The following is an 11101-nucleotide window of genomic DNA, read 5'->3' on the forward strand; positions in this document are numbered from 1 at the left end:
ATTATTATGGTCTTGTGATAATAATAATATGGGCTGCGAGAAAATAATGAATAAAAAGAGTAGGGCTGATGTGAGTGCAGGCATGTGTCCAACCCAGTAACTTGACAAAACACAGTTCCTCACAGCCAAAAAACAGGCCGAGTTTCAGTTCAGCTGGAGGGGGTTGGAGGTTTTGGGGTAGTTCTGTATAACTTGTGGGGGTCGAGATAAAGGTGTGAATCTCTTGTTCTTTCATATGGACAGTGTCTTATGAGGGTTTCATACTTGCAAAACAGGTTTTTAGGAAATATTGGTTTTAAAAAACACTTTAAAGAAAGGTTTTTGATCCACTTCAAATGTTGACTACTGTATAGCGCAATAAAGTTTATTAGTTATTATAACTTAATTTCAGAGGAAGTTGCCTTAACTAAAAAAAAAAAAAAAAAAAAAAAAGTTGAATTAGGGCTGGGATGGCCTAAAAAAAAATCCCAGATTTTTTTCACAAAAAAAATCCGTTTTATGATTTAAATCGATTTTTTGCCTCCCTACTTAAAATCAATATTCAAATGACAAATAAATTGTTCAAAACAAGTTTTAATATAATTCTTTATCATTTACCAGTCAAATTTATAACTGAGTCAAGATGATTAAAAAAAACAGTAATGTTATTACCTTAATGCTGGAAAGACCTTTTATTTTATTTATTAATTTTTTTTTTTTTAATACTAGCCCTCATGCATCTAACCATCCACTCGGCGTTAAGAGCTGTTCAGATTAAAACTGGCAGCTCCAGTGAGTCAGTGTCATGGACGTAGGACAGAGCAAGTGTAACTATATTTTCATCTCGTTATGCAGCTGTTTTAGGTTAGGTATTTATTTTTATTTCTTATATCAATTATTTGTAAATATAGCAGACACTGTCTAACCGTGTTTTAGGGGTTACAATAGACTAGTCGAGTAGTCGAGTGATCAACCTACTTTAACCACTAGTTGGCGCTGTCGGAAACAATCGACTACTCGAGCGTGCATTTACCATAATGCATGCACAGTTTGCCTACAACGCAAATTGTAGGATTACAATATTGCGTGTAGCTGTTGCTTTCTATCACTTTCTCTATGTTACATGTAAATTAAAATATATGTAATTTAATAATTAGGGGTGTGCCCGAAGCCGAAATGGCGCGGATAATGGCTTAAAAGACAAATAACGGATAAGGAAAAATTTTGCCTGAATATTCGGCTGAGGCTGGCACACTCTGCTGTTTGGTAGATAACAGTTATATGAAAACTAATACAAGTAGATTAATAATAAAAAAGACTTACTCATGTTTATCTCTGCTGGGTCAAGCCGGTTCATTCTTCTTTCTGAGGTAATCCAAATCTTATTCCTCTCAACGGTCTTATTGAGGTGCATTATGCCTTATTCCTCTCAGCACGAAATGAACAGTAACAATTAAAAAATGTGAAGTACAGTCTCGCTGCTTTGTTTGCTCTGATGAGATTTGAAACACTCGAAATCTCCATGTTTACAATTATAATCTCAAAAGCGCGCTCGGCGCGTGGGCGTGGTCGCATTAGATAATATGAAGGGAGATGTGAAAGACTGGACATCGCGTTGTTTTCATGTGGATAACTTTATCACATAATATTTGTTTTCAATAAGACTTGCTCAGTTTAACAGTAGACATGTCAAGCTTTCTATAGATATATCTCTCATGTCTCTGTGTTGAGTATTCACTGAGTTACAGTTTTGTTGTTATCGCGTGTATACAAATAAAAGTAGACCCATTACAGATTCGTTTGATGTATTGCTCTTATCAGTATTATCAAAACTGAAAGTGTAATTTAAGTTCTTTTCGGTCTTATCAGGAGAATTTGCCTCAAAACGCGCATTCGTGTTTATCTTACTCCAGAGAGTTAACCAATTAACTCCATTTCACTAGCTAGGACCACGCCACAAACAAGCTATGAAAACAGTTTTCATAGCATGAAACAGTAGATTCGGACCATTCAACCCACAAAGATTGGCTGCTATGACTATGGGATATATTTCATAATGCAGTGGAGACCGCTCTTGACTGTGGATTGAGGGAACTGAACTCTGGAGGCTGTTCGGAATCAACCCAGCAGCCACCATATTAACTGCTGAAGCCTATTTAGGGTGTTGGATCAGTGTATAGTTGGATGCAGCCAGGATGAGAGATGTAGTCATTATGGAAATGTTGTTGTTCCATGATGAGAGGTGTTGTTGCCAGAGGCGCATTTCCATTGGATGCTTATCTAATGTGACTCTGTCGTAGGAGCAGGGATGGTTGCTGCTTTTGACAGAATGTCTGACGTGAAGGATTTCCCTTGAGGAATTATCTGGATGGCACTGTTAAGGTGGCCTAGAAGTCCTTGTAGCTGACGCTTTGTACATCTGTCTAGCTCAGAGGAAGTGTGAGGCTCTGAAGTTCTACTCTGATAATGGAAGCCAGAGTTCAGTGAAAACGTAGATTAGTGTGAAAATCTTAATTATGGTGGTGCAGATGAGGGTGCAACAATTTGAAGTTGTCAGTAGGGTGAAAGACGTAAAGGAGTCTGTGGTTGTAAGAATCCATCGTAGCTTCAGGAAGAGAGTCTAAAATCCTAGGGCTGCTTCTGCAATCGAATGGGGCTTACAGTGAAGTAATGGCACCTTCCCAGAAGCCTTGCCAGATTCTTGATGGATAGACAAGACTTGGCATTAGTGGTATCGGCTTTGGTGAGCCAAGCTCCGTGGCCTGCTAAGTGAATGAGTTTGCTGGCATGGTTGACAGTAGTGTATTGCATGGAGTATTCTGGGGTTGTGATGATACAGTTCAGGGTTGAGAGTGCTCCTGTATGACTCTTGGTTGGACTGCTGCAGATGACCTGCTGCTGAATTATTTGTGAGCGTAGAGCTACTGAGACAGAAGGTGATGGACTGCTGAAGCTGGCCGAGTAGGTGGTGTCGCTGTGGCTAAGTATGTAGCTGTTGCTAGATGACAGGATGTGAAGGTACTGATGGAGGGAGGAAAGGGGAAATGATAGACCAGTGGAAATGGAATTGGAGGTTGGAGGAGTCCTGGCTGGCCCACGTGGAGGTAGGGTCCCTTGAGGCATCTGGACTGCAGAAGTAGCTATTTGAATCATTAGAAAAATGGGAGCCATATGCTGTAAATTGCCAAAAGAAAGGTGGAAGAATGGATATTGGGGTGAAATGTTGATTGTGAGTGGGGTTTTGAGCAAACTGTTGCTAGATGGCGAGATGAGAGGGTTTGATGTGGGAGAAATGGATAGACCATTTGGAAATAGAATTGGAGGTTGAAGGAGTCCAGACTGTATGTGTGAGGTAGTGGTGATGGATGAGGCTTCTGGACTGTAAGGGTAGCTATTGAGAATTATTAGGATGCATGAGAGACATTATGCTGAAAAATAGCTGAAGAAAGGGTGGAAGAATGAATGTTAGGATGAAAGGATGTCTTTGAGTGGGGGGGTATTGAGAATGAGAGGATATTGGTGGGGGGGAGGAGGTAGAGTGAGAGAGGGAGGTAGGGAGAGAGTGAGATTGGGAGGTATAGAGAGAGGGAAGAAAAAGAAGCTATTAAATAGTAGTATATTTTAATTTAATGTCAGGTCAGCATCTTATGCTATTTTCATGGCAAACAATTAAAATACAAGTATAACAAATACAATAAAACTTCTTAAAATTCTAAAACTTAACCTAAGTAGCTATTTAGAAGACACGGGCCATATTGCTGTAAACAGCTGAAGGCAGGGTGGAAAAAAAAAAATGGTTGTTAGGATGAAAGGATGTTTTTGAGTGGGGGAGTTTTGAGGATGAGAGGGTATTGGTGGAGGGAGGGGGCAGAATGAGGGAGGGAAGGAGGAAGGGAGAGAGGAAGGTAGATCTGAGACGTGCACTTAGGACTGCTTAGGACTGATCTAGCCTGAATAAATAAGCTTTGGATAACACTTTTTTAGCAGAAGTTACAACATTTATGACACAGTTGTTGTCAGATTTCTCTGGTGATTTCAAATATGAAATTTAATCGTGAGCTTAGTGAACAGTTTTGGAGAATTTGATGTTTCCCCCTACAAAGAGATTGGAGTTGCTCTTGCATGCCCGAGAGGCGTTTCAAAGATGGCCGCCGAGTGACATGACTTGTCTTAAAAGGTCTTTGGCGTGAGGTAAAGTCTCAAGGGACAGTGAATGGGCATCTGGAATTTAGAAGTAGCTATAGATAATTATTAGAAAACATGGAGCCGTATTGCTGATTGTTTGTTTATTTACTTATTAAGCCATGCCAGTATATGTGGCTATATTTCATGGCAAAAACCAGTTAATACAAAATCAATCCGTACACAAGTCTGTTATACATACGAGTCAAGGGGGAACAATTAAGAATGTTCAATTTAACCAGCCTGCGTGTCTTTGGGCTATGAGCCGTATTGCTGTAATCAGCTGAAGGGAAGGGTATAGGAATGGATGTTGGGATGACAGGATGTTTGTGAGAGGAGTTTTATGAGCAAACTATGAGCATAGAGAAGAGAAGAATTTTGGGAGAGTTCAGATTGAGCGAGTGCAGGTGGAATTACATCTTGCCTGCTGCTAGGGGGAGCTACTGTCTGATGCTGTGGAGAAGAATTCTCATGACGTCACGTGTGATGGAGAATGACTTCCTAGGAGTTGCCAGAAGTGCTGAGAGCTCAAAGTTTGTCATGACAGAAGTTTTATTGATACTGAATATAGTTGAAATAACTGTTTGTTATCTGCACGACTAAATTGGATACCTTGGATTTAAGTGCATGTTGAAGGCGATCCTTGGTTCAGTTGTCCTCAGCTCTGGATTCTGAAAGACGTGCAAAGGGAGTACTGAATATCAGGATGAAACACAGGCGAAGATGAAGCAGGAACAAGTGATTGCATAAAATAGCCTGAACATCAAACATTAAGCAGCACAGAAGTCAAAAAGTTTTCAAAATGTTTTTCAAGAAACTTTTTCAAGAACATTCAAGTGTTGATAAGAAAGAATGCATACAATTTTTGTGAAAATTATCAAAAATTCTTGCTGTGGCTACCAACTTTATTTATTTATATAAACACTGGTGGGGAAAGAGTTAACATCTAAGGAGAAAAGAAAAAAGTAAGAACAAAACAATATCAAATGATAAATTTAGGTTTGTCAAATGAATGCAGCTCAGCAAATGATAATAACCGTTTTTGTATGGAGTCAATTAGTTAATAGATGTTCGGGAGCGGGGCCACGCCCCAAATGATCACCTGACTTTCCGAAACCTCCATATATCGTGCCACCTCATACCATGCTGCTTGTTTCTTTCTCTCGAACGACAGATGGACTTGCCTGGTCTGGACGGCGTTCTGTTCGATTCAATGTCACTGGCGTCACTTGAGGATCACCTCTCATCGTCCCAATCGCAGTCATAAGCCTCCACTCACATGCTTAACTCGGGAGAACTCTGAGCTGTTCCCGGGCTCCACCCTCTCCGTCAGTGGGTTCCGCAGGCGAGATTGCCATCATCATTTGCGTGGTGGATGCAGAAACAGAATCCTCACTCTCCTCACGAGCCGCTTCTCCGGTGCTTCCACAGTGTTATTTCAGAAGATGTGTAATAGCACACTTACCATATAACAGTGAAAACACAGAAAGCCAGAAAATTCTGTCAATGGAAGTGTTGTATAATCAGTGATGGAAAATTCTGTCAATGACAGGGAAAGAGCAAAAACACAGTGTCTGTTGATCATATTAGCTTTGTGTGATAAAAACACACAAAGACAGAGAAAACATCTTAGGTTAAGTATGTAACCATGGTTCCTTGAGGGAACGAGACGCTGTGTTGAACGCTATGGGAAACGCCCTCTGTGTGACCAGGCTCTGAATCACATGTGTAATCAGCCCAATGGAAAGGCAAGATGTCATAGGCAGGTGACGTCATCGAACAGGAACCCAGCCAACATGTATATGTGGGCCCCACATGGTTTATGCCTGGGCTACACGGGTACCAAGTGGGCATGGTCCCAAAATGGGTATCTTATCTGGGGCCCACTTGGGTCAGCTAAGTAGGTCCCACATGGGCAAAAACAAATGGGCTCCTTATGTGGGTCCTATTTGGGTCACTAATGGGAAATGAGTGCATGGGCCCAGAATGGGCAACACAAATGGGGCCCATTTGGGTTTATCAAATGGGTTAAGGTAGTTCAAGGTAGTTCCCACATAGGTAAATCGCTAAATGAGTAATGAATGGGAAAAACACATGGGGCCCGCTTGACCAAACCATATGGGTCAGACATGGGCAAACACAATCAGTCCCATATAGGCTGCCTACATGGGCCCAAGGTAGTACCCGCAAAAGGTAATCTCTAAATGGGTTACGAATGGGAAAACATATGGGGCCCACTTTGATAAACCTTATGGGCAGAGGTGGAAAGAGTACGAAAATATACTACTCAAGTAAAAGTACCATTACATGAATGAAATTTTACTTAAGTACAAGTAAAAGTACCAGTCTAAAAATCTACTCAAGCAAAAGTAAAAAGTAGCTTGTTTACAATCTACTCAGAGTACAAATTACTTAGTTACATTTTAACAGTGGGAGGGAGGCAAAAATGGGACCAAGGGTGTCAAACTCAGTTCCTGGAGGGCCACAGCCCTGCACAGTTTAGATATAACCCTAATTAAACACATCTGATCCAGCTAATCATTTAGGCTTATTTGAAAAATACATGGTAGGTGTGTTGGAGCAGTGTTGGAACTGAACTCTGCAGGGCTACGGCCCTCCAGGAACTGAGTTTGACACCCCCGGGATAGGCCTTTAAATCTCAAACCAGTTGAAGGAATCATTTATTTATAATAATAAGGAATTTTGGGCTGTTACCAGGCAAATTAAATCAGTATCAACAAAATTCATCTTTTCAATGCAGAGAAACTGCATCTGAAGTGGCATTTAGATGTATTTACACACTGTTTAATGCATGACATGAATGCATTTAACCTGCAGTTACAAATGTTTTGATATATAAGACATAAAATGTTGAGTACTCATTTGAAATGATAAAAAAATAATAAAATAATACATTAAATGTGAAATTAAAATCGCCAGTAGGTGTCAGAAATTCACTGTTAATAAGTGAGTCATTGCGATTGAACCGAATCATTTAAACGGTTGATTCATTCAGGAACGAAACACTGTCATTCCTCAGAGACAAAACTCTGTTATGGTGGCTGTGTTTGGAATTATTTTTGTTGTCAGAAAACAGACAATATGGTGTCTAAACTGCAAGTCTCTTAAATTTACTTCTTGTTTATTGAACTGTTTAAAAAAAAAAAAAAAAAAAAGAAAACACTATATAATCATGCTGATTTTTGGAAGAAAAAAACCACTCTTCGTGTGATACTGATTTGCTATATGAAATTATATAAATATATGCATTTTCTGCCCCTATATCTTAAAATACTACCACTTAAAATTAATGTCCATCGACTGAATCGGGCAGTGAAAGAACGCACTCTAAATGCGTACGCGCACCAGTCTAATCTACTAGACTTCTCTGTAGGAGTGTTTTGTTTGGTTTTTGGCAAAATACTGATAAAGTCAAATCACACATCGTTAAAACAACAATTATGATATTATCGCAGATCGCACACCCTGCACGACTGTCTTTTTGGTTAATTTGTGCAAAACCTTTTGCTAAACTGTCAAAGCTTCATTTTAACCACCAATGCAACAATGCAAGTATTAACCTTACCTCTAACTTACATGCTTGCGAAGGGTTGATGTCGAGATTTTATAAACTGCTAGTTTGGTCTCCCTAGGCAAACATAGCTTAGGCTACACTGCATAATAGAGCATAAATATGGCCAGGGGTTCAGTTAATTTCCTTCGAGTTCAACTTCAGCAGAATACTACGGGGTTCCGTTTTCAGCTTGGTCTGCACCATGACGCCTGTCTGTCCGTCTGCATCTTTCTTGTGATTTTAGCGGCAGCTTGCTCTCCTGCCAGTTATTTACTGCAGTAGTTTCCAGGAAGGGATTTTTTTTTACTCAGTAATTAATGCGTTTTAAAATGTAGCGAAGTACAATACTTCAAACAAAATATACTTAAGTAAAAGTAAAATTACAAATAAAAATTACTTGAAAAAGTAGAAGTACACAAAAAAGCTACTCAATTACAGTAACGCGAGTAAATGTAATTCGTTACTTTCCACCTCTGCTTATGGGTCAGACATGGGCAAGCACAATTAGTCCCATATAGGCTTCCTACATGAGCCCAAGGTAGTACCCACATAGGTAATCTCTAGATGGGTTCTGAATGGGTAAATACATATGGGGCCCTCTTGGCCAAACCATATGGGTTAGACATGGGCAAACAAAAACAGTCCCATATAGGCTGCCTACATGGGCCCAAGGTAGTACCCATATAGGTAATCTCTATATGGGTTATGAATGGGGAAAACATATAGGACCCACTCTGATTAACCATATGGGTCAGACATTGACAAACACAATCAGTCCCATATGGCTGCCTACATGGTTATCTCTCTATGGACTATGAATGGGGAAATAAATACTGTGGCCTACTTTGATAACCCATACAGGGTCAGACATGGGCAAACACAATCAGTTCCATATAGGTGGCATACATGGGCCCAAGGTAATACCCACATAGGTAATCTCTATATGGACTATGAATGGGGAAATTAATATGGGGTCCCACTTTGATAAACCATATGGGTCAGACATGGGCAAACACAATCAGTCCCATATAGGTTTCCTACATAAGCCCAAGGTAGTACCCAGATAGGTAATCTCTAGATGGGTTCTGAATAGGTAAATACATTTGGGGTCTGCTTGACCAAACCATATGGGTCAGACATGGGCAAACACAATCAGTCCCATATAGATTGCATACATGGGCCCAAGGTAGTACCCACATAGGTTAATCTCTATATGGACTATGAATGGGGAAATAAATATGGGTGCCCACTTTGATAAACCATATGGGTCAGACATGGGCAAACACAATTAGTCCCATAAATGCTGCCTACATGGGCCCAAGGTAGTTCACGCATAGGTAATCTCTATATGGGTTATGAATTGGGAAATACATACAAGTATTATTGTGAATATAATGAATTATGTAATAAATATAAATTGTGCATCTGTAAATTACATAATAAACCACACACTTGTAAATATATCTGTACAATCATTAAAGCAATTATATAAAGTACATTTATAATTTCACCGTGGAATATTAAGTAGTGAGGAAATTTCACAAATGGACTTATTGCACAGGTGGAAACCTGGTACCACGCTTGAATTCACGGAGCTCTTTTATACAACTGTGGCCATGGAAGTGATTGAAACACCCAAATTCAATGATTTGGAGGGGTGTCCCAATACTTTTGGCAATAAAGTCTATGTGGGTACAGGCCATGGCTCTTCAAATCCAGTCCTGGAGTGTGGGTGTTCAGCAGACATTAGTTCCAACCCTAATCATTGGCATTACATATTCAAAGTGTCAACTTTTAGTGGTCTGACTTTGTGAGTTACTGCAAAATGCTTATCTTCATATAGTTATTTTAAAATCTATACAAATGGTTCAAAATATCCAGAAAATGGTCACTGTACAATATGAAGAACAGGTAATTATCTATTATAACGGTGGTAGCCGCCCTAATTCCAATACTATTTTAAAGAAGAAAAAAACCTTCGGGCGCCAGACAGGATTAAACCTGTCAAAAATTAACTTAACCCAGGATAGCAGAAAAATAACCACCTGTTACACAAATTATAATAATAATCCCAGACTAAAGGTCATCAGGATATTTATTCTGCCATATGTTCACAATCATAATAACACAGAAAACCGAAATGGACAACAAACAAATAAATCAAATAAAACAAAATAAGCAATGACCACACGTTCCCACTAGCGGTCTCTGGTCTTCAAAATCCGTGCCAGAAACCGACCGCGTCACGCTAATCCACGTTCGCAGATTCGTGTCCACATTCATTCACAAAAATGTCCATAAAAAATAAAGGAAAAGAGAGAACAAATAAAACATTGGATGAACATCTTAAGTTAAATCAACAGCATCAATAATTTTAACGGGCAACAAAAATTGTAAACAAAACACTAAGCACACAAAATGTGCGAATATGAAAGCTATGCGAGTGGGTGCGTGCGTGTGTTGCAGTGTGTGTAATGGCGACGCAAAGGTACTGACCACGTTTGCAGGTATTGAAGGCACCAATGAGTATCGCGGGTCACCAGACACCAAGATAGGTGGATAAGCGGTTTTTGCCTTGTCTTCAGGACTGCTCATGAAAGTTGGTCTGGAAGTGCAATGCTTCAGTCACGCACCAGACATCATAACCATGGAACAGCGGATTGACACGCAGCCGTCTTTCCACCGTAAACCATCTCTCATACGGGCAACCCTCATGTGCAAACAAACGAATGACGCCTCTCTTTCAGGTACGATACGCTCCCTTTAAATACAACTCCCTTCCGCCGTTAATTGACACACTCCACCCAAAATCACGCTAAAATGAAAGTGAAAGTAGAACCAGGGGGGAAGGAAGTCGACCGGAAGTTGAAGTCGGCCGCGTGCCGCCATCTTGTAGCAGAACTTCACCTGCTGTTAGCATCCCATTGACTCCCATTCATTTTTGGCGTCTTGAACCTTTGACAGCGAATAACTTTACATCTGAGGCGTTTAAAAGACTCCATTTGTCCATTATTTATTTCTAAAGATACACGACAATGTATAAAGGGCTCCATTACCTTCTATGTTACATTATGGCCCCGTAGAAACAGTTTTTGTAAAAATAGGCTAACGATTGCGTCATAACCACTCGACTCTCTGTCGCACAGTAGAGAAATTACCGTACAGACAGGAGGAGGAGCTCGCAGGCAACCGGGGAGACGTCAAGAGATATGGCGTACTGGCGTTACATTTTAAAATACTATACAAAATAATTAATCAGAATACTTACTCCTGCTCACTCACGCCAAAGAACTCCCCGCTCAAGCTCGCCGTCTCTGCAAGATTAACGATGGCAGTTTGCACGCACAGCTACTAGAAGATTTACAT

At 40.1% G+C, this 11101-nt stretch overlaps 1 long non-coding RNA gene across 1 annotated transcript; it reads right to left on the reverse strand.

Annotated features, from left to right (window-relative positions):
- Positions 1-9812: 9812 nt before the first annotated feature.
- Positions 9813-10630, reverse strand: LOC122144219. Its single transcript, XR_006159615.1, has 2 exons — positions 10232-10630; positions 9813-9983 (listed from the first exon to the last, which is right to left on the reverse strand). It is a non-coding gene; the product is annotated as an uncharacterized LOC122144219 (long non-coding RNA).
- Between the last annotated feature and the right edge of the window lie 471 nt (positions 10631-11101).

Source organism: Cyprinus carpio, unplaced genomic scaffold (assembly GCF_018340385.1).
Source record: "Cyprinus carpio isolate SPL01 unplaced genomic scaffold, ASM1834038v1 S000006617, whole genome shotgun sequence".
Taxonomy (NCBI): Eukaryota; Metazoa; Chordata; class Actinopteri; order Cypriniformes; family Cyprinidae; genus Cyprinus; species Cyprinus carpio.